Genomic DNA, 24,593 nt, shown 5'->3' with positions numbered 1-24,593 from the left:
CGCTATCGGTCCACAATACATAGGGTTGCCGTGCACTACTGCTGACCGCTGCCCTATACTGCAGCAGTCCTTCAGCGGTATAGGGACTGACGCACAGTCTGCTAAACACTAACACACAACCTGCTTGGTCCACAAAAGTTCTTATAAGGACTGGTAACTTGGTATAGGGTGCTACGGTACATAGGCTTGAGTGCGGTACAGTCTGCTGTTCTGTAAGGACCGCTATCGGTCCACAATAGATAGGGTTGACGTGCACCACTGCTGACCGCTGCCCTATACTGCAGCAGTCCTTCAGCGGTATAGGGACTGACGTACAGTCTGCTAAACACTAATACACAACCTGCTTGGTCCACAAAAGTTCTTATAAGGACTGGTAACTTGGTATAGGGTGCTACGGTACATAGGCTTGAGTGCGGTACAGTCTGCTGTTCTGTAAGGACCGCTATAGGTCCACAATAGATAGGGTTGACGTGCACCACTGCTGACCGCTCACCTATACTGCAGCAGTCCTTCAGCGGTATAGGGACTAAGAGTTTTGTCACAGGGTCATTTAAAAAATGACATGCAGAGGAAGAGGCAGGCCCTTCCGCAGGGGTGGTAGGGGTAGGGCAGGAGCAACAGGCTTGAGCCAAAGTGGGAAGTTGCAGAAGGTGCGTTCAATTACTTTAAAGGATGCACCAGACTTGGTTGAGTGGCTCGCTCAGCCTTACTCTTCTGCACCCTCCTCATCCTCTCGATCTGCACCCTCTTCTTCACTCTCTGCTATGTGCACCCCCAAAGACACTACCACCAACAACACGACCACCACCACCACCACCACATACCTTCCGCTTGAGTCACTGGAATTATTTTCCGATCCATATCAAGAGGACATTTCTGATGCGCAGCCACTCTTGGTATTGGATCAGGAAGAGGAGGTAGCAACAAGCGCTACTCAGCAGTCTGACGCCAGTACCCAGATCAGCCCAAGGAGGAGGTTGGTCCCCGGTGTTGCTGCCTACTCTACTTATAGCGGTGGGGAAGGTGACGTTGATGATGACGTGTCTAGTGATGTCACGTGGGTGCCCACAAGAGAGGAAGAGGAGGGGAGTTCAGAGGGAGATATGGACCAGCAGATAGGGAGGAGAAGCAGCAATGACTTACATTGCACAGCAGGGACAAAGCAGACTGCAAATGTATCAGGAGCGAGTCATCGACCATGTACGGTCACATCTGGCGCTCCCAGGACACCGGCACATGGCTCCGCAGTGTGGGCTTTTTTTAACGTGTCCGCTGCTGACAATAGCGTTGCCATCTGCAATCTTTGCAGTCAACGCGTTAGTCGCGGTAAGCCCAATACTCACCTAGGGACGACCGCCTTAAGAAGGCACATGAGCAGCCATCACCGAGCCCAGTGGGAGCAACGGAACACACAAAGCCACACTGCAGGCTCTCACCGTCCAGCCTCGTCTTCTACTTCTCCTTCTCCTCTCTCCTCACAATTGTCCTCCACTCCACCTTCCATCACGCCAAGCTCACATTTTTCTGCAAAAAGGCAGGCTTCCGTGGGCCTAATGTTTGAGCGTAAAAAAATGATGACGCCGGATAACCCTCTTGCCCAACGGTTGGCGGCTGGCTTGTCAGAACTCATAGCCCGCCAACTACTGCCATATAAACTGGTGGACTCGGAGGCCTTTCGCAAATTTGTGGCCATTGGAACACCACAATGGAAGGTCCCAGGAAGGAAGTATTTCTCAGAGAAGGGCATCCCAGAGCTATATGGCCATGTTCAGCGGCAAGTGAATGTATCTCTGGCACACAGTGTCGGTGCCAAGATACATCTGACCACAGACACGTGGTCTAGCAAACACGGGCAGGGAAGGTATATCAGTTTTACTGCCCACTGGGTGAACCTTCTGACGGCCGTCAAGCATGTAACCCGTGGCACCCGTGTAGATTTGGTTTTACCGCCACGGATTGCATGCAGGCCTGACTCTTCTTCTCCTCCTCCTACTCCATCCTCCTCCCTCTCCTCCTCAGCTGCCTCCTCCTTTTCCGCTGCTAGCGTCTCTTCCACTGCACCGCCCAAGCTCCCCAGAACCTATTCCACATGCCAGGTGAGACGTTGCCATGCCGTGCTGCGTCTGTTGTGCCTGGAAGCAAAGAGCCACACTGGCCCGGCACTCCTTTCAGCTTTGCGTTCACAGGCAGATGAGTGGCTAACACCGCTCAATTTGACAGTTGGTAAAGTGGTGTGTGACAACGGTGCCAATCTGCTTAGCGCATTGAAACAGGGCAAAATCACGCACGTGCCGTGCATGGCACACGTCTTAAACTTGGTCGTGCAGCGATTCCTTGTCAAATACCCTGGGGTCCAGGACATCTTGCGGCAGGCAAGGAAAATCTCGGCCCATTTCAGAAGATCTTACACGGCCATGGCTCGCCTTGCTGACATTCAGCGGCGACACCATCTGCCGGTCAGACGTCTTATTTGCGATTGCCCGACGCGATGGAACTCAACCTTCTATATGCTTGATAGGCTGCTCCAGCAGAAACGTGCAGTTAACGTCTACCTGTATGAACTCTGCGAAAGAAACGGTTCTGGGGAGCTGGGTTTTTTTTCACCGCGCCAGTGGCTGCTCATGCGCGACACATGCAGACTTCTGCGGCCATTTGAGGAGATCACCAAACTGGTCAGTCGCAGCCATGGCGCCATCAGTGACATGGTACCTTATGCCTTCTTTCTGGAGCGTGCATTGCGTCGTGTCATTGATCAGGCTGTGGAGGAGCAGGAGCGGGAAGATGAGGAAGTCGCAATGCTGGATGAATTCCCAGGGGGGGCTACTCTATCTGAGACAAGTCAACAACAGGAGTCTGATGAGGAGTCAGAGGAGGATGGTGCCGGGGCGGATGAGCAGGAGCAAGAAGAGCATGCTTTAAACCTTTCTGGGATCCCTGTTGTGCGAGGATGGGGAGAGGAGAATGAAGAGGACGACATTATCCTGGATGATGAGCAGGAGCCAGGCCACCACACCGCTTCCACTTTAGTGCAAATGGGGGCCTTCATGCTCCAGTGTTTTAATAGGGACCCCCGTATAAAAAGCATGAGGGTCAAGGACCAGTACTGGGTGGCAACGTACTTAGACCCCCGGTACAAACACAAAATGGCGGAAATGTTACCGCCGTCGCAGAGGGCTGTCAGAATGCAGCACTTCCAGGCCTTGCTTCGAGAAATGCTGCATTCTGCTTTTGCGTGCGCTGGCAGAGGAGCAATTCCCACTCCCAGAGAAGGATTTGCGGGTACCAATCCAACAGCGCCTGCAAGAAGAGGCCGGTTTGAAGATGTGTTGGTGACTTCGGATATGAGGTCATTCTTTCAGCCGACCCATCGACAGGTGTCATCCGGATCCAGCATCAGGGAACGCCTAGACCGTCAGGTGTCCGACTACATTGGGTTAACGGCCGATGTGGACGCTCTGAGGAGTGATGAACCCCTAGACTACTGGGTGGGCAGGCTTGACCTCTGGCCAGAGCTTGCCCAATTTGCAATCGAACTGTTGGCTTGCCCCTCATCCAGTGTCCTGTCCGAAAGGACGTTCAGCGCAGCAGGGGGGATTGTGACCGATAAGCGTACTCGCCTAGCTCACCACAGTGTTAACTACCTCACATTTCTAAAAATGAATGAGGCATGGATCTCGGAGGAATTCAACACATGTGATCAGTAGACCATGTATATGTCTATAAACAATTTTTGGAATCAAGCACACAGACCTTCTTAATTCATTTGGCTCACTTCCCTGACCCAAAAAAGCACACCGTACTATATGCCCCTACCCTCCTCTTTGAAGAGGTTGAGCGGTGTCATATTTCTACTGGGGCTGCTTATTATGAGGGGTTCCCACCATCCCTGTGCTGTGCTGACTTCCTCCTGGGTGTTCTTATTATGAGGGGCTCCCACCATCCCTGTGCTGTGCTGACTTCCTCCTGGGGGTTCTTATTATGAGGGGATCACACCATCCCTGTGCTGTGCTGACTTCCTCCTGGGGCTGCTTACGGTGCTGCTGTCAGCGCTGTATGTCACGGAGCTGCTGTCAGCGCTGTATGTCACGGAGCTGCTGTCAGCGCTGTATGTCACGGAGCTGCTGTCAGCGCTGTATGTCACGGAGCTGCTGTCAGCGCTGTATGTCACGGAGCTGCTGTCAGCGCTGTATGTCACGGAGCTGCTGTCAGCGCTGTATGTCACGGAGCTGCTGTCAGCGCTGTATGTCACGGAGCTGCTGTCAGCGCTGTATGTCACGGAGCTGCTGTCAGCGCTGTATGTCACGGAGCTGCTGTCAGCGCTGTATGTCACGGTGCTGCTGTCAGCGCTGTATGTCACGGAGCTGCTGTCAGCGCTGTATGTCACGGAGCTGCTGTCAGTGCTGTATGTCACGGAGCTGCTGTCAGCGCTGTATGTCACGGAGCTGCTGTCAGCGCTGTATGTCACGGAGCTGCTGTCAGCGCTGTATGTCACGGTGCTGCTGTCAGCGCTGTATGTCACGGAGCTGCTGTCAGCGCTGTATGTCACGGAGCTGCTGTCAGCGCTGTATGTCACGGAGCTGCTGTCAGCGCTGTATGTCACGGAGCTGCTGTCAGCGCTGTATGTCACGGAGCTGCTGTCAGCGCTGTATGTCACGGAGCTGCTGTCAGCGCTGTATGTCACGGAGCTGCTGTCAGCGCTGTATGTCACGGAGCTGCTGTCAGCGCTGTATGTCACGGAGCTGCTGTCAGCGCTGTATGTCACGGAGCTGCTGTCAGCGCTGTATGTCACGGAGCTGCTGTCAGCGCTGTATGTCACGGAGCTGCTGTCAGCGCTGTATGTCACGGTGCTGCTGTCAGCGCTGTATGTCACGGAGCTGCTGTCAGCGCTGTATGTCACGGAGCTGCTGTCAGTGCTGTATGTCACGGAGCTGCTGTCAGCGCTGTATGTCACGGAGCTGCTGTCAGCGCTGTATGTCACGGAGCTGCTGTCAGCGCTGTATGTCACGGTGCTGCTGTCAGCGCTGTATGTCACGGAGCTGCTGTCAGCGCTGTATGTCACGGAGCTGCTGTCAGCGCTGTATGTCACGGAGCTGCTGTCAGCGCTGTATGTCACGGAGCTGCTGTCAGCGCTGTATGTCACGGAGCTGCTGTCAGCGCTGTATGTCACGGTGCTGATGTCAGTGCTCTGTATTACGGTGCTGCTGTCAGTGCTCTGTATCTCCTGCACCCTCTTGTTTGCCTACCCTGGTCCCTGACCTTCCCTCTCCTCCATTGCCTTCATTAGCTCCATAGTCCTGAATTGTCAGAACAATTTCCCAAATAAAAAAAAAATGCTTGTAGTTATCGATCCCAAATTCACCTCATACATGTATTATGCTATTGTCCAGGTGGTGGGACTACGTGCTACCCCCTAATAATTACCCCGTGGCCGCAAATTCGACCTAAAGGTTTGCGAAATTCGCCTCCCATTGAAGTCAATGGAGCCCGCGGCGAACGGTCGTTTTCGCGAACGTTTGTGTCCGTTCGCGTTTCGCGTTCGCGAAACGTCCCGTCGGAAGTTCGTCCATCACTATTAGGAGGATTATTTCATCTGAGGGATCCTGTCCTATGAAGTCTCACCTGACAGCCATGATAATGATAGAAAAAGGCTTATTAGGGTCCTCATTATTCCTCTGTATAATCTGTATCTATACACTTCACAAATACCCTGTAAAAGAGAAGCACGGATTATGAATGCAATGATATAAGGAGTGCTGGACATGACAGTGTGGATGAGGGACACAGAGGGTTAAGCTTTATGGGTGGAGCTGAGTAAAAAGGTTTGCAGGAAGCAAGTTCAGTGTAGGGGAGGGGTCATATAAAAGGGAGGGGTGTGGCTTTAGGGGATCATTCGGATCCCAGCGTGACACAGAGGAGGCAGTTTTTCTCTGCTCCTCTGTAATGGCCGACCTGGATGGGATTTTCAAGAGGCTGAGACGGGCGGCGGAGGCAAGCGGAGCGGAGTGGCTGCGGGACCGAGCGGGGACCAGGAGGACACCGCGGAGGATGTCGGTGATGCAGGTGAGGCGCTGCTGCATGCGCGGAGGTCTCGGCCTCCGGCGCGTTTTTTCCCCGGGGCCTACCCCTCGTCCACCTCGTGACTGTCGGAGCCCGGGGGCCGACCGCTCGGTCCCCCCGGCGAAGAGGAAGGTGCCTGGCTCTCCCTGGTCTGGGTGGTCATTGCGCCGCCGACCGGAGGGGGGCGGGACCTCGCGGGAAAATGGCGCCGGGTACGGGGGGGGGGGAACGGGCGGGGGGCTCTGGGTCTAGCCGCCTTGGGGGTGTGGCGGAAGGGGGGATCCTCGGACTGGGGGTTTCAGCGTGGGGACACGCGCGGTGGGGGGCAGGGTTTGGCATGGGGGGGGGGTCGCTGCTCCCGGGATGGGGCGGGTGGGATGCAGAGAGCCACCGAGGTGCCTGGCAGGGCTGGTCTTGGACGCCAGCATGCCGGGGGTGGTCGGGGGCCACAGGCACTGCGGGATGCGCCTGACCGCGCTGACCAGGAGGTCTGCGATTCGCCCAGGGGGATGGCGGTGCCCCCGGCGCGCACCGCGGAGGACAAGTCCGAGGGTGAGCTGTCGCAGGAGGAGGAATTTTCACATGCAGCGCACGGAACCATGACTGTCGGCAAGGCCCCGGTGCGGCCAGGTAAGTCACGTGCTCCTTTGGTTCTGATGGAAGCCTTGGGGGGATTTCCTGGGGGACCCGGTATCCCAGAACGGCAGGGGATGGGGGCAGAGGGCCGGTCGGCGGGGGTGGGGCATGTCGCCCTGGGGGGGGGCCCACGGACAGCTGCAGGACCTTCTTGGAGGGGCTGCGGGCCCTGGTGGGTAAGTTTGCCGGGGGTTAGGGGGCACCGCAAGTGGGTCCCTGGATGGCTGCGGGCCCAGGGTCGGGGGGTGGGGGGTCCGGGACCACGCCGGTGGTGGACCCCCCGACCGCTGCGGCTTCTGGGGGGGTGGTAGACATGGGGCCTGGGGGCACGGGGGTCCCCCCGGTGGTCACGGAACCTGGGGCGTGGTCCGATGTGGTCAGGGTTGTGGATGCTGCCCGGTGCGCAGCATATGTTGATTCGAGGGCCCGGTGGGGGCGTGCCTGAAGCAGGAGGTGCGGGAGAATATTGGCATGGGTGAGTATGTGGAGATTTTCTCGTTGCTCCCCCTTGAGAAGTTCAACTTGGATAGGGTCAAGCCGGACGGTTCCAAAAGGACGACGAGGAGAAGCGTAGGTATCGGCTGATTCTGCGCACTTTCTCCATTTGGCTTCAGGCGTTCGCTGGCTTAGCTAGCATGATTGGGGAGACGAACCCCGAGCATGGCTCGGCGTTGTTCTGCTATATGTACGCGATTGGAGGGGCTTATCGGGTGTATGGGGGGGGTGGCATGGCTGCGTTATGACGAACAGTCCGGGCAGCGGTAAGCGGTGCGGCCGGAACTATGCTGGGACCGCAAGGACATCAGCCGCTGGATGAGGCTTATGTCTGCGGCTCGGACTCCTGCTCCGTTTCTTCAGGGGGGGGCGGGAGTGTGTTGTCCTCAGGGCTGCCGGCCGGGAAAAAGTGGGGTGTGTGCTGGCCCTTTAACGGGGGGCTTGTAAATTCGGGAAAGCGTGCCGATTTAAGCACGAGTGCTCCGGCTGCGGCGGCGCCCTCGCACTGTCCCGCTGTTTCAGGAACGAAAAGCGTTCCGGCGATGTTGCTCACGTAAGGGATGACGCCGGTAACCCTGGGAAGGATGCTTCCTTTCCTGAGTGAGTATCCCGATGGTGAGGCGGCGCTGGGGTTGATTTCGGAGTTTCGGGATGGTTTCAGGATTCCTTGTTCATTGGCGGAGGTGCCGCCAGTGGCCCGGAACTTGCAATCGGCTTTGGTATACCCTGGGGGTGGTAGGCGAAAACTGGGGCAGGGAAGTGGCGTTGGGCCGGATGGGTGGGCCTTTCGAAGTGCAACCGTGGGGCGACCTGGTGGTGTCCCCGCTGGGTGTAGTTCCTGGGAAAGAGCCAGGGAAATTTCGCTTGATTCATCACTGGTCCTTTCCTAAAGGGGGGTCGGTCAATGACGTCATCGGCCCTGATGCGTGTACGGTCTCATACGCGTCTTTTGATGCGGCGGTGAGGTGGGTCAGGCTTTCTGGATGCGGGGCTCTTATGGCCAAGGCAGATGTGGGGTGCCATTGGCGGGGCCAGTTCTATATGAGTAAGTGCCTGCCCATGGGTTGTTCCATTTCCTGCGCCTACTTTGAGGCGTTTAGCTCATTTTGGAGTGGGTGGTGAGTGACGTTTCGGGCCTGGAGTCGGTCGTCCACTATTTGGACGACTTTCTGTGCGTGGGCCCCGCCTGCCTCCAGTGTGGGTGCGATTTTTCTGTCTACGTTGCAGCACATTGCAGGTAAGTTCGGGGTACCGTTGGCGGGGGATAACACGGAGGGACCAGTTACGGACTTGAGTTTTTTTGGGGATAGTGATCAATTCGAGGGCAATGGAGTGTCGATTGCCCGAGAATGAATTACTTGATCGGAAGATGGAATTGGCGGAGATGCAAGGATAGTAGAAGGTCTGGTTGAGGGCCCTGCAGTCTCTGTTGGGCTAGCTAAATTTTGCTTGCCGGATCATCCCTATGGGGGCGGGTGTTCGGCAGTCGGCTGTCGGCAGCCTCGGCCGGGGTGAGTGTGCCTAACCATTTTGTGCGTCTGCGGGAAGGAACACAGGGAAGATTTGCGGGCGTGGCTTGAATTCCTAGCCTCTTGTAACGGGCGGGACATGTGGATGTCGGGGCCAGTGAGCAATTTCGATGTGGAATTGGTCGCTGCCGCGGCTGGGTCGGCGGGTTATGGGGCGTATTTTCGGGGACGGTGGAGTGCTGAACCTTGGCCCCGATCTTGAGAGGTGGCGGGGTTGTTGGGCAACCTGGTTCTGCTCGAACTATTCCTGGTGGTGTTGGTATTGGAGCTGTGGGGGGAGGAGTTCCGTAATATGAAGTTGCGCATTAGTTGAGACGACATGGGGGTGGTTCAGGTCCTCAACCATTTGGCTGCTACGGCAGCTGGTGTTTCGGTGTTTACGGCTCAATGTTTACGTTTCGGCAGTGCACATACCTAATTATTTGGCTAACTCGCTCTCTCGTTTTCAGTGGGACGAGTTCCGGGATCTGGCGCCGAGAACGGAGGAGTCGAGGGCGTCTTGCCCTGGGTGGATGTGGGGGAGGCCCTTGTAGTCGCCGCAGGTTGGATTCAGGGGTCTTTGAGTGGGTCCACGTGGGCGGCCTATTCTGGGGTGTGGTCAGAATGGTTGGGTTGGAGCGGTTGGTCGGGGCTCCGACCAGCGCTGGTTGGTGCTGTATTGGGTGGCAGGGAACATTGAGATGGGATTGGCACCTGCGTCGATTGATCGGAAATTGGCGGGGTTGGCATTTTTGTTTAAGCTGTGGGGAGAGCCGGACGGGAATGCGGATTTTTTGGGTGCGGCAAACCTTGAAGGGGTATAGGAGGGAACGGAAAGGTCGGGAGGCGCACAGGCTGGTGAAGTGTGATAACTTGGTGGCGATTTGTTCCCGGCTTGTGGAAGTTTGTTCTTCCGCTTACAAGGCCATCCTGTTCACAGCGGCTTTTTCATTGGCGTTTTATGGGGCGTTTGGGACTGGGGAGTTGGTGTGTCGGTCTAAACGGGGTGCTGTGGGGCTGTTGGATCAGGATGTACAGGTGGCTGTTGATCGGGTGAGTATACGGTGGCAGAGGTCCAAGCCGACCAGCTGGGCAGGGGAGTGGTGATTATACTGTTTGCCTTGACCGGGCTCGGCAGTGGGCCCTGTGGTGGCGGTAAGGGCCTTTCGGGCGGTGCGGCTGGAGGGGGGGGGGGGCCTTTCTTGCTGCATGCGGGGGGCTCTTTTCTCTCTAGGTTGCAATTCGTGTCAGTTTTCAACGGTGCCTGCGGACTGTGGGTTTGGACGACCGGGAGTACTCGTCGCACTCCTTCCGTATTGGGGCGGCCACTGAGGCTGCCCGATGTGGGCTGGCTGAGGCGATTGTTCGCCGGATCGGTCATTGGGAATCTAAGAGGTTCCGTTCGTATGTCCGGCCGCAGTTGATCCTGGGGTGAGCTGGGGCGCGGCTGGGAGTGTTTTGCAGTATGGGGTTGGGAGTTACAGGTGTTATGGTATATTACGTTGGTTGGTTGTTATGTGTTCTGTGTTATGTTTTTCGTTTCAGATGGAGGTTCCTCACGCCTCGTTTGGATCCTAGGGCACTTGGACGTGTGCTGGGGGGCCGGGAGAGGTGATGCTCAGCCGGCAGGCGGGCCGTTGGGAATTCCTGGGGGGAGGCTAGGTTGATGTGGTTGGGATTCCCGGGCATGCGGTGGGAGCGTGTGATGAAGGAAGTTGAGCGCTTTGCAATGAGGGACAGGCCCCCGGATGTGTTGGTCATTTACGCAGGGGGCAACGACCTGGGCATACGGAAGGAAAGGGACATCTTAGCTGATGTTAGGGCGGATGTTTTGCACTTACGAGTCCGCTTCCCGGGTACCATTTTGGTTTGGTAGGTCATTGCGGGCAGATCGGTGTGGAGGTGGGCTAGGTCCATGGTAAGCATCAACAAAACCAGGATGGGGGTCGGACGTGGGTATTGACCTTTGGTCATTGGGTCTGCAGGAGGGTATACAACATAGCTCTTAGGGTGTGGGGTGGCCCTCAAGGTTGAGGGGGTCACCCTTTCGGGCTGTGGCGGTGTGTTTTTCTGGTGGTTTCTGACGGTAGACAGGTACTCAGAAGGGATCTGAGGGTGTGGGGGGCTCATCTAACGATCGGCCCCTCTGGGTATTCCTGAACGTTGGAGGGAATACGGTTATGTTCACTGGCGGAAGTTGTCTCCGACCGGTCACAGGTGGAGGCCTTTGGGAAGTTGGTGAGGTGTACCGCAGTGATTTGGTATTGGCTTAAGTGGGGTCACCGTCAGAGATCACCAGAATGGGCAGTTAATGTTATTTAATGTGGTTTAATGGTAATAAAGTTATTTATATTTATATATCTATATATATTTAGATATTTTCATATTTACAAGTTATTGGAGTGAATTTTGAGTTATGTTTAATAAAGGCTGTTGTGGCCAGTTTACTCCAACCTATGGTGTGGTCTCGTTTCTAATAGGGGAAGGTATGGGTAAGGAATAATATAAGGGGAACATTCAGACTACACTAGTCAAGAGAAGCACGGATTATGAATGCAATGATATAAGGAGTGCTGGACATGACAGTGTGGATGAGGGACACAGAGGGTTAAGCTTTATGGGTGGAGCTGAGTAAAAAGGTTTGCAGGAAGCAAGTTCAGTGTAGGGGAGGGGTCATATAAAAGGGAGGGGTGTGGCTTTAGGGGATCATTCGGATCCCAGCGTGACACAGAGGAGGCAGTTTTTCCCGCCCTCCCGCCCTAATGTTATGTGTTTGTTTTGTTGTGTCGTTTGTTGCTGGTCTTTTCTTCTTTTGCAGGTTTCGTCGGTTGTCACGGCAGCTGAAGGTTTTCCTGTGTTGGCGGTGTGTTTTCTGGTGGTTTCTGACGGTAGACAGGTACTCAGAAGGGATCTGAGGGTGTGGGGGGCTCATCTAACGATCGGCCCCTCTGGGTATTCCTGAACGTTGGAGGGAATACGGTTATGTTCACTGGCGGAAGTTGTCTCCGACCGGTCACAGGTGGAGGCCTTTGGGAAGTTGGTGAGGTGTACCGCAGTGATTTGGTATTGGCTTAAGTGGGGTCACCGTCAGAGATCACCAGAATGGGCAGTTAATGTTATTTAATGTGGTTTAATGGTAATAAAGTTATTTATATTTATATATCTATATATATTTAGATATTTTCATATTTACAAGTTATTGGAGTGAATTTTGAGTTATGTTTAATAAAGGCTGTTGTGGCCAGTTTACTCCAACCTATGGTGTGGTCTCGTTTCTAATAGGGGAAGGTATGGGTAAGGAATAATATAAGGGGAACATTCAGACTACACTAGTCATGTCTTCTCTATCTTTATAGTGTATGAGAGATTCCATGATAGGAAGTGATGTCATGTCATTTGCATAGTATACAGAATATCTATATGTGTCACAACATACAGTCAGGTACAAATAATAATTCATGATTGTTTTACTTTCATCACATTTTTCAGTTTAAAGATCAACAAAGACCTTCCAGTAAATAAAACAATAAGTGAAACTCTAAACAAACACATAAACACACAGCTGAAACACATATTTGTATACATTTTACTGCCAAAGGATTCCTGACTCTGTCCATCCAGTCTTGTGATTTACACACATGTTCATGCTGCCCAGCCAGACAAGTGATACCTAGTTTTCTTGGGTATCAACAATTTGTATTTTGCCTCATCTCTCCACCTCTGGCTTCATCATTTGACAATCATTCAGTATCATCACCTCCGAACCAGGATGACGTTCAGTGACCACCCTGAATAGGTGAATTACTTCCCATATATGACAAGTCCTCTGACAGGTAGTACAACAAACATATTCAGAATGGACTATGTAATAATTGTAAAGGGGTTATTCAGTAATAAAAAGTAAAGAACAGGGATAGTATAGAAAGTCTATTAATCATTATCAGTTTACTTTCATGTAGTTTGACATATAAAAGAACATTCTAATGCACTCCATTCTATGCATTATATTCCAATATTCCTTTACATTGGAAGTTTTTATATTTTGTTCTCAATAGTTCATCCCTCCTTTCCACATCCACATTAAATGAAATGTTTAAATAGAACTGTAGCACTGACCACCGAAGGAGCTGCTGAATTTATTGGGCTTACCATTACCTTCACCTTGTATGCGTCTAGGGGTTTCCTGAGGTAGATGGCCCAAGAACTGCAGAGAACAACGCCAGATCCACTTAAGGCTAGGTTCACACTATTGCGATGCGGGAACGCCGCGAATCCGCGGCGTTTTCCCGCATCGCTCACCTCCCGCCGGCAGTTCACACTGCCCTATGCGGACGGCTGGGGGTGTCAATGTTATGTTAATGACACCCCCAGATCCGTCGGCATATCGCAGTGCGATCTGCCGACTCGCACAGGAATCGGATCGCATGGTGTGAACCCCCATGCGATCCGATTCCGTTGCGGACCCAAAAAAGGGTCCTGTGCGAGTTTGCTGCGGGACAGCTGCGAGTTCAGCCATACTATCTGTATGGCTGAACTCGCAGTGCTACGGAGATCGGATGTGATTTGCTGTGCGAATCACATCCGGTTCTCCCCCCGCAGCGGTGTGAACCCAGCCTAAAGGGACTTTTATTTGTGAGAAATAGTTAACAACACAATCTCTCAACATAGGGTTAGAGGGTTTAGGTGGGAAAGTCCAGGCACTCTTAGTGCTAATTTCAGTATGGAAAGAGGCTCTCACTTCAGTAAATCCAGAGAATAGCCATTCAATGCTGGATCCTCACACTTATTGGATAGTCCTTCTCTCACCAGGCCTAGCAGCCAACAGGGTGCTTGAGTCAAAGCAAGTCTCTGCTGCAGACGTTACTGTAGAACACTTGAGAGAAACTTGAAAACTTGTAAAACCCTCGTATAGTACCATTATCTTTCAGCCAGTCCGGCGATACCATGCGTGACTGGATTCACTTGGGGTCCTTCAACTTGTCCAGGCTCTTTGCGTGGACTTCTCCCGAAGACTCCTGGATACCTTTACAGTTGCTGGGCCTCTCCACTAACTGAGATGACACCGGACAACCTCTGAATCCTACCTTCAGTTTCCTCTCCTCGGGCTAGCCAGCCCCGAGACGTAAAGTCGGGTGGAACCACACCCCAGGCCATGGGAGTCCTGGGGGCTGGTCAGGAGGACCAGGACCATACAGTCAGAACATACTTCTGGACCGGAACCCCGAAACACGTGACATCCGCACCTTAAGTACCCTCTCCCAGAAGGCAAAATAAGAGGGGCACTCCCACTGGGCTGGTTCCCAAGAGAGAATAATCTTAATGCACCCAACTAGACTGTGTTTCAATACCTGCCAAAGGTGACAGCGCCCCCTATGGCCAGGCAGAACACCCTGCAGTCCAGTTAGACTGGTGTTGGGGTTAAAATTTAGAACAATTAAACTCAAACCAAACTATGGTTTTAAGGGTAACGTTAAATTGCAAAAACATATAGCGCATGCTCTTCAGGAGCCAACGCTACACAACCTTTCTGGGTTCATTAAATCACATCATCACTGTATTTCTGTGCTTTTTCTATGCAATACAGGCAGATCATGGCTGGTGGGAGGTGCCATCAGGGTGTTATATAAGAGAATAAATAGGGGGATTTGATCCCCTGTACCCTGCCCTACTAGTTCTGTTTCCATCCTGCTGTCCCCTGTTCCCGACCCCGTCTTCCATTCTGTTGTCCCCTGTATCCTGTCCTATTGACTCCTGTCCTCCATCCTGCTGACCCCTGTACCCTGCCTCATTGACCCCCTGTCCTCCATCCTGTTGACCCCTTTACCCTGTCCTACTGATACCCTGTCTTCCATCCTGCTGACCCCTGTACCCTGCCCTACTGACTCCCGTCGACTGTCTTGCTGACCTATGTACTCTGCCCTATTGACCCACTGTTTTCAGACCTCCTAAACCCTGTACCCTGGCCTATTGACCCCTGTCTTCCTTCCTGGTGACCTCTGTACCCTACCCTATTGACTCCTGACCTCCGTCCAGCTGACCCCTGTATCCCACTGTAACGATGCCTGTCCTCCATTCTGCTGACCCCCTGTACCCTGCCCTACTGATTCCTGTCCTCCATCCTGATGATCCCTGTACCCTGTCCTATTGACCCCCTGTCTTCTTTCCTGCTGACCCCTGTACCCTCTCCTATTGACCTCCTGTCTTCTTTCCTGCTGACCCCTGTACCCTGCCCTACTGACTCCCTGTCCTCCGTCCTGCTGGTCCCTGTACCTTGCCCTCCTGATTCCTGTCCTCTGTCCTGCTGACCCCTGTACCCTACCCTACTGATGCCCCACATTCTTATCCTGCTGACTCTTTTACACTGCCCTACTGACACCCTATACTCTGATCTGCTGATCCCTGTCCTCTGCCCTTGTAACCCCTCTTCTCTACCCCGCTGACCCCCATACACTGCCCTGCAGATCCTTCTACTCTGCCATGCTGATTCCTGTCCTCCACACCCCTGTCTGTCTTTTGTTTAGCCACATTCCTTAAGCCCCTCCCACTGTTAATAGTTTGGCAACACCCACATTTTGCTATGGCGTGCTACATGTGCCACTAATCACTCCCTCCCTCAAGTGTCCATCGTTCTCATGTTCAAAAGTTGAGAGGTATGTATTATATTATTACAGTAGGTGACTGCGATATTGTGTCAATCTCGCTGCTTCTATCGGCGAGATTGACACCCTACGAGCTCCGTCGCGGGAGCCAGTGCTGAGCTGGCTCGCATCGGGAAAGGAAAAATGTTTCTTTTACTTTCCCGATAAGCGACAAGCATCGCTGGCCGGGTTCACACTGGTGCGGGGATCCAAATTGGATTCCCGCCAATACCGGGCACTGTGTTTGGTATGAATCCTAAGGGAGAACTCCACGCCAAATGTAAAAAAAAAAACGACATGGGTTCCCCCTTGGGAGGCATACCAGGCCCTTAGGTCCGGTAGCGATTTTAAGGGGAATCCCCTACGGCAAAAAAAAAAACAGCGTGGGGTCCCCCCCAAAATCCATACCAGACCCCTATCTGAGCACGCAGCCCAGCCGGTCAGGAAAGCGGGTGGGAACAAGCGAGCGCCCCCCCCCCCTCCTGAGCCATACCAGGCCACATGCACTCAACATGGGGGTGCCTTGGGGAAGGGGGGGCCACGCGCCCCCCCACCCCAAAGCACCTTGTCCCCATGTTGATGAGGACAAGGGCCTCTTCCCGGCAACCCTGGCCGTTGGTTGTCGGGGTCTGTGGGCGGGGGGCTTATCAGAATCCGGGAGCCCCCTTTAATAAGGAGGCCCCTGTATAGTGGCCCCCCCACCCTATGTGAATGAGTATGGGGTACAATGTACCCCTACCCATTCACCTGTGAAAAAAATGTACAAAAAAACACAACACACAAGGGTTAAAATAGTTTATTGCACAGCTCCAGGGGTCTTCCGTCTTCGGGGGTCTTCTCGCCGGACTCCTCCGCTACCTTCTGCTAGCTCTTTTACTAGCGGAGGAGCCCGGCTTTCTTCTTCGTCGCCGCCCTCTTCTTCCGACTTCGGGGGTCTTGTCCCCCTCTTCGGTTCTTCTTGCCGGGCCACCGCTTCTTCTTCCAGCTCTTTTACTAGCGGTGGGCCGGTCTTCTGCCGCCGTCTTCCATTCTTCTTCTGGAGATGTTGACTCGACGCTCTCTCCGGCCGCAATGCCAGGGAAGCGGTGCGCGGCGACTTATATAGGGACAAGGGGCGGGGTCACTGGTTGATGTCACATGGTGACCCCGCCCCCTTATGATGTCACAATCCCAGAATCCTCTGGGACTGTGACATCGTAAGGGGGTGGGGTCACCATTTGACATCAACCGGTGACCCCGCCCCTTGTCCCTATATAAGTCGCCACGCACCGCGTCCCTGGCATTGCGGCCGGAGAGAGTGTTGAGTCAACATCTCCAGACAGTGGCAGAAGACCGGGCCATCGCTAGTAAAAGAGCTGGAAGAAGAAGCGGTGGCCCGCCAAGAAGAACCGAAGAGGGGGAAAAGACCCCCGAAGTCGGAACAAGAGGGCGGCGACGAAGAAGAAAGCTGGGCTCCTCCGCTAGTAAAACAGCGGAGGAGTCCGGCGAGAAGAACCCCCGAAGACGGAAGACCCCCGGAGCTGTGCAATAAACTATTTTAACCCTTGTGTGTTATTTTTTTCACAGGTGAATGGGTAGGGGTACATTGTACCCCATACTCATTCACATAGGGTGGGGGGCCGCTATCTGGGGGCCCCCTTATTAAAGGGGGCTCCCGGATTCCGATAAGCCCCCGCCCGCAGACCCCAACAACCAACAGCCAGGGTTGTCGGGAAGAGGCCATTGTCCTCATCAACATGGGGACAAGGTGCTTTGGGGTGGGGGGGCACGCGGCCCCCCTTCCCCAATTCACCCCCCATGTTGAGGGCACGCCGCCTGGTACGGCTCAGGGGGGGCGCTCGCTCGTCCCCACCCCCTTTCCTGACCGGCCGGGCTGCGTGCTCGGATAGGGGTCTGGTATGGATTTTGGGGGGACCCCACGCCATTTTTTTTGGCGTAGGGGATTCCCCTTAAAATCCCTACCAGACCTATGGGCCTGGTATGCCCCGGAGAAGGCATCCAGGCTTCATGAGTGAGGCAACATTATCGCCGCTCTCTCGCTCTCGCTACTATAGGAAAATAACATTTTCCTATTGCAGCCAGCGCGAGAACCAACGCAATGGGATCGCGCTGGTTATAGAAGTCTGTCGCCTGGAACCAGCGTGACAGTATCGCGCTGGAAACACAATATCGGCGGCACCTACTATATATAAACTTTTTAAATGTGTATTCCATGGATATATAGCGAACTAATGCCTTACCTGTCTGATTCTGTTAAATCTGTGTAATGCAGAAATAGAATGAATATAGAAAGTGTTCTGTAGTCCCCATATGCCTGGACACTGGCACATATTCATCATCAGTCAGTTATAATGTTATATCCAGGTTGTGGGATGGTTCCAGAAGTACAGAGTGTGGTATAAACAAGAGATATGAAGATCCTCTATCACTGGAGGGACAAGACACATTTCTCTAGGTATGAGAACCTGACATCTAGAGGAGATATTACTGCAGACCAAATCCTCCCGTCATTGATGAATGTCAGGACCAATGATAGTCCAATGATTGGCCACCATCTTCCCACCTCTTAAATACACTTATTGGCCAATAAGACTGCCCATCATAACAACGGGCCCTTAGGAATATGCAGAGTTGGGGCTTAGTGACAAGCACAATCATTACCCAGAAGTGTCGAAACTTTGATTTAGTTTATCGCAAAAAATACAAAGCTCAGTAGTGATCAAATATAGTAGAAAAGGCTGTATTTGTGTGAAAAAAAAAAGATATACATTTTGTTTGGGTACACCGTTGCATGACCACACAATTTTCATTTAAGCTAGCAGAGTGATGAATAACAAAAAAGGGGTCTGGTCATTAAGGGGGTAAAATCTTCCGGAGCTCAAGTGGTTAAGATATACAACATGGGATATGCACATGTATTGCAGAGATATATTTTAGTTTTAAAATGAGAGTGCCAGAGTTATAACCTCTTTCAGGTTTTCAATAATGTCAATATCCCTTCTAGAAAGATTCCCTATTTGTCTTGGTGACTATTGTTTAGGCTGGATTTGGTCCATTGCCATATGTTGATATGTGTTAAAATGTTCAATTTTGTATATTCTCCTGCATTGGGGTAAAGAAACTCATTCATTTTCAATTGGCTGCCAGTGCAAAACAATGCATAAACATTTTCTGTTAAAGGATAGCATTGCATCCGTGATCAGTGCAGAGAAGCCCTGCAGCTTTCAGCCTGTACCTTCATATGGGATGTCTGTTTGAAAGCTGCAGGGCTTGGGAAAGAACTAGGAGAGCGCTCATCAGCACCCTCTTAGTTCATTCAGAACTACAAGCTGTCAGTGGCAAGTCCATTCATTTACAGGAAACTGTGAATAAATAACGAGGTTGTGGGGGCAGTGCCCCCCACAGCCAAGCTCTTTTTAACCACTTCAGCCCTGGAAGGATTTGCCCCCTTAATGACTAGGCCATTTTTTGCGATAGGGCACTGCTTTACTTTAGCTGACAATTGCGCGGTCGTGCGACGATGTACCCCCATAAAATTGAAGTCCTTTTTTCCTACAAATAGAGCTTTCTTTTGGTGATATTTGATCACCTCTGTAGTTTTTATTTTTTGCGCTATACACAAAAAAGACAATTTTGAAAAAAAAAAACAATATTTTTATTTTCTGCTTTAAAACACACCCCATAAAATGTGTTCATCAATTTAGGCCAATTGTATGTAAAGTATTCTGCTTCATATTTTTGGTAAAAAAAATCCCAAAAAGGGTTTATTGATTGGTTTGCGCAAAAGTTATAGTATCTACAAAATAGAGGATAGATTTATGGCATTTTTATTATTATTTTTTTTTCACTAGTGATTTTTAGTGGAACTGCAACATTGCGGCAGACAAATCGGACACCTAACAGACACTTTTGACACTTTTTTGGGAACCAGTGACATTATTACAGTGATCAGTGCTAAAAATATGCACTGACATTGTACTAATGGCACTGGCAGGGAAGGGGTTAACAGCAGGGGCGCTCAAGGGGTTTATTGTGTTCCCTCACTGTTTCCAACTGTGTGTGGGGGATGGACTGCCTGGGACAACACACAGATCTGTGTTCCTGCACATCAGAAAGACAAGACCTCTCTGTTATCCTCTGTCAGAACGGAGATCTGCCTTGTTTACTATGGCAGATCCCTGTTCTGTCACTGTGGGGAACGATCACGGGCAGACATCGGGTCCACTGGACCCGCTGAATCGCTCCCCCCACTGGCCAATCAGCAGGAGCGGGTCTCCACAGATTGCCGCGTACAAGCCCGACATACACCTACGCCAATTCGCACAACTGAACCAACCTGCTGCAGTATAACTGTGGTGGCTGGTCGGCAAGCAGTTAAAAAGTGACAACGTTCCAAAAGGTGAAATTAACCACTTCAGGACCGCCGTATTGCCATTGTACGTCAGCACAATGGCACAGGCAGGCACAATCACGTACATCTACGTGATTGCCTTCCAGCGGGTGGGGGGTCCGATCGGACCCCCTCCCGCTGTTTACGGCGGTCCGATTCGGTCCAGGAGCGCTCCGTGATGAGGGGATGGCCGTTGGTTTTCGGCCACCCCCTCTGGATCGCTCCTGGCCAATGAGAAGCTTCCTCCCCTGTGTATTGTTTACACAGGAAGGAGGAAGTGATGTCATTCTCCTCGGGGCGGTCTTTTTGACTGGACTACGAGGAGAAGACTAATAGTAAGTGTGCACCAACACTACACTGACATGTAGGTACACACAGGCACACAAACCCCCCCCCCGATCCCCCCCCGCCCCCCCTCCCCCCCCAGTCACAGTGTCACTGATTGCATTGATCATTTCTTTACTGATCAATGCATTCAGTGTCAGTTGTGACAGTAAAAACTGTCAGGACAGTTAGTGTTTGGTCCAGGGTAGCCCCCTATCACCCCCCAATAAAGATTTAACCCCCTGATTGCCCCTAGAGTTAACCCTTTCACCCCCTTTTGCCAGTGTCACTAAGCGATCATTTTTCTGATCGCTGCATGTGTCGCTAGTGTCGCTAGGTAGCTAGTTATTTTTTTAGGTTCACCGCCAGGTTTTTATATCGCTAGGTACCCCGATATACTACCCAATAATGGTTTTAACCCCCTGATTGCCGCTAGTTAACCCTTTCACCCCCTTTTGCCAGTGTCACTAAGCGATCGTTTTTCTGATCGCTGCATTAGTGTCGCTACAGTCGCTAGGTAGCTAGTTATTTTTTTAGGTTCACCGCCAGGTTTTTATAGCGCTAGGTACCCCGATATACTACCCAATAATGGTTTTAACCCCCTGATTGCCGCTGGTTAACCCTTTCACCCCCTTTTGCAAGTGTCACTAAGCGATCATTTTTCTGATCGCTGCATGTGTCGCTAGGTAGCTAGTTATTTTGTTAGGTTCACCGCCAGGTTTTTATATCGCTAGGTACCCCGATATACTACCCAATAATGGTTTTAACCCCCTGATTGCCGCTAGTTAACCCTTTCACCCCCTTTTGCCAGTGTCACTAAGCGATCGTTTTTCTGATCGCTGCATTAGTGTCGCTACAGTCGCTAGGTAGCTAGTTATTTTTTTAGGTTCACCGCCAGGTTTTTATAGCGCTAGGTACCCCGATATACTACCCAATAATGGTTTTAACCCCCTGATTTCCGCTAGTTAACTCTTTCACCCCCTTTTGCCAGTGTCACTAAGCGATAATTTTTCTGAACGCTGCATCAGTGTCGCTAGTGTCGCTAGGTAGCTAGTTATTTTTTTAGGTTCACCGCCAGGTTTTTATAGCGCTAGGTACCCCGATATACTACCCAATAATGGTTTTAACCCCCTGATTGCTGCTAGTTAACCCTTTCACCCCCTTTCACCAGCGATCACAGTATAAGTGTCACTGGTGACGCTGGTTAGCCAGTTAGTTATTTAGGTTCCCCGTCAGGTTTTTATATAGCGCCAGGGACCCCCCCATATACTACCTAATAAAAATTTGAACCCCCTGATTGCCCCTAGTTAACCCTTTCACCACTGATCACCGTATAAGTGTTACGGGTGACTCTGGTTAGTTTGTTTTTTATAGCATTTTATATTCAAATCCGGAAGGCAGTGCTTGGTTTTCGGGGTCCCGTACGTGGCTAGGCTCCCAAAAAGTCCCCCACATGTGGTATCGCCGTACTCGGGAGAAGCAGCAAAATTTATTTTGGGGTGTAATTTGACTTCTGCCCATAGCATGTGTGAGCAATATATCATTTAGTGACAACTTTGTGCAAAAAAAAAAAGTTTGTAATATTCCCGCAACTTTTGGCAAAATATAAAATATTCCATGGACTCAACATGCCTCTCAGTAAATAGCTTGGGGTGTCTACTTTCCAAAATGGGGTCATTTTGGGGGGTTTTGTGCTATTTTGGCATTTTATGGCCTTCGAAACTGTGATAGGTAGTGAGGAGTTAAATCAAAAATTTGCACCCTTAGAAATCCTGAAGGTGGTGATTGGTTTTCGGGGTGCCGTGCGCGACTAGACTCCCAAAAAGTCCCACACATGTGGTATCCCCATACTCGGGAGAAGTAGCGGAATATATTTTGGGGTGCAATTCCACATATAACCATGGCATGTGTGAGCAATATATCATTTATTTTTTTTTTGTCATTATTCAATCCCTTAGGACAAAAAAAATAAATATTCAATGGGCTCAACATACACATCAGCAATTTCCTTGGGGTGTCTACTTTCCAAAATGGGGTCATTTGGGGGGAATTTGTACTGCCCTGCCATTTTAGCACCTCAAGAAATGAGATCGGCAGTCATAAATTAAAAGCTGTGTAAATTCCAGAAAATGTACTCTTATTGACATTTTTTTTACTAAAGACATGTGGCTGAATAAATTTTGCCCTCAATGTATGACTAAAATTTAGTTTATTCGATTTTTCTTATAACAAAAAGAAGAAAATATCTTTTTTTTCAAAATTTTCGCTCTTTTTCCATTTATATCGCAAAAAAAAAAATCGCAGAGGCAATCAAATACCATCAAAAGAAAGCTCTATTTGTGGGAAGAAAAGGACGCAAATTTCGTTTGGATGCAATATTGCATGACCGCGCAATTACCAGTTAAAGCAGCGCAGTGCGAAATTGCAAAAAGACCTCTGGTCCTTAAGGTGTTTATTGGTCCGGAGCTGAAGTGGTTAAGCCCCGTACACACGATCGGAAATCCCACCAGCAAAAGTCTGATGAGAGCTTTTGGATGGAAATTCCGAATGTGTGTATGCTCCATCGGACTTTTGCTGGCGGAATTTCCGCCAGCAAAAGATTGAGAGCAGGTTCTCTATTTTTCCGACGGAAAAAGTTCCAATCAGAAATTCCAATCATCTGTAGCAATTCTGACAAGCAAAATACCTGCAACTGAAACAATTCAACGCATGCCCGGAAGCATTTAACTTAATTTTCTCGGCTTGTCGTAGTGTTGTGCGTCACCACGTTCTTGGTGGTCGAAAGTTCAGAGAACTTTTATGTGACCGTGTGTATGCAAGCCAAGCTTGAGCGGAATTCCGTCGGAAAACCATCCAAGATTTTTCTGATGAAAACTCTGATCATGCGTATGTGGCATTAGCCTTTAAATTCAGTGCAAAGCCTTGGTGCATTAGAACACACTTGCATTGCTCACCACAGTAGTTGCGTGTTGGGGTTCCCTTCAAAAAAAATTGGACACCATGCTGAGTTTTAATATTGCTCAGTAAAATGCACGTTTTATTCTGTGTTACCACAATTTATAACCCTTAAATGGGAGTTCAATCCAAAAGTGGAACTTCTGCTTTAAGCACTCCTCGCCCCCTTACATGCTACATTTGGCATGTCAAGGGGGGTGGGTACCTGGTTTTGACAGTCACTTCCTGTGCAAACTTCCTCCTTCCATTGTTTGGCCGCCTAGGCGACTCCTCCTCTCCCCCTTGGTGGTTCCCCCCTCTCTGCAATCTTCTGGGACACATCATAGGTCCCAGATGATTGCCTGGCCACTAGGAGAGCGCAGCACGACATGCATGCGCAGTGTCCAACCGACCCGGAGCCAGATGACGTCTGAATGACGGAACGCGTAGGGAGAAGAAACAAATGTTTTGTATCACTTCTGGTCGGTCGTAATTAGGATTCCAGATGGCATTCATTTGTGATATTTGTTCATGTTTTACAAAATTGTTTTTAATGTGAGTATATCTCCTATTTTTATGAAATAAAATTATTTTAATACAGATTTACACTATGGGCATCCCTTCTCTTCTTCATATAGTGGATGAGTGAAAGCATTATCAATACCAGTGAAGTACGCACCAGGGGTCCAAGGATTGCTACAAAGTGGCACATACTGTGACTGCGCAGTACCCCCAGGGGGGTGAGGCTATTTGGTAAGTGCATTCATAATAAGAGCATGGATAAGAATCAACAAAACTGGCTGTCGCCTAAATTAGAAGCTGTTTGGAAAATTAGATTTCAGCAATCACTGGACACTTTTTGAGCACCAGTCACTTTGTCTGTTTGTTTTCGGACTTTTATATCCATCGCTAGCAAATTGTATATATATTTCATTACTTATGTTGTTAAGCCATTTATTATCATCATAATATAGAAATCTAATTAATAAATTTTTTGGACAATATATTCTCCTAACAGGTCATAATTACTGTGAAAACACCCGCCAAAGGTTGTAACACGGTATAAAAATTCCAACACTGCACCAGCACTTATTGAATGCACATAAACACTTTTATATTCTTTGTCATATTTACACGGGCACTGTGCAATAAGTCTGTCCAAGCACACATCTCACTTTTACATATTTACTTTTATTAATCTTTATTAAGTTTTTCTTTTTGTACACTCCACTCAGCCTGATGACATAATCCCCACATCAGTTGCACTAATATTTAATTCATCATTTCTTTTTCTTTCACACAGAATTCAAGATTTACTACATGACATTCATGCAGAGGGTGTAGTACTTTAGCACATTCATACCAAAGGGCCTGCACTTCCCCAAATTTTTTGTCTACAGCATTTGGTTTATTTCAGTAAGTGGTATCACCAAATATTGAACGTTCCTCCTGGGGCTTCTGTCCTGGCTTGCTGTATCAGGCAGAGGTTGCAACACACTTATTAGCACATGGTTCTTTGGATATGGCATCTTGCAGAGGATATACATATTGTTCTTTGGTATAACTAGATGTAGTGTATATTCTATCACTTTTTATATATTGTTTTAATTT

Source organism: Lithobates pipiens, unplaced genomic scaffold (genome assembly GCF_037356315.1).
Source record: "Lithobates pipiens isolate NorthernLeopardFrog02 unplaced genomic scaffold, aLitPip1_a1.2 Scaffold_11, whole genome shotgun sequence".
Lineage (NCBI taxonomy): Eukaryota > Metazoa > Chordata > Amphibia > Anura > Ranidae > Lithobates > Lithobates pipiens.
The sequence above is the reverse complement of the archived record's forward strand: the minus strand, read 5'-3'. Positions refer to the sequence as shown.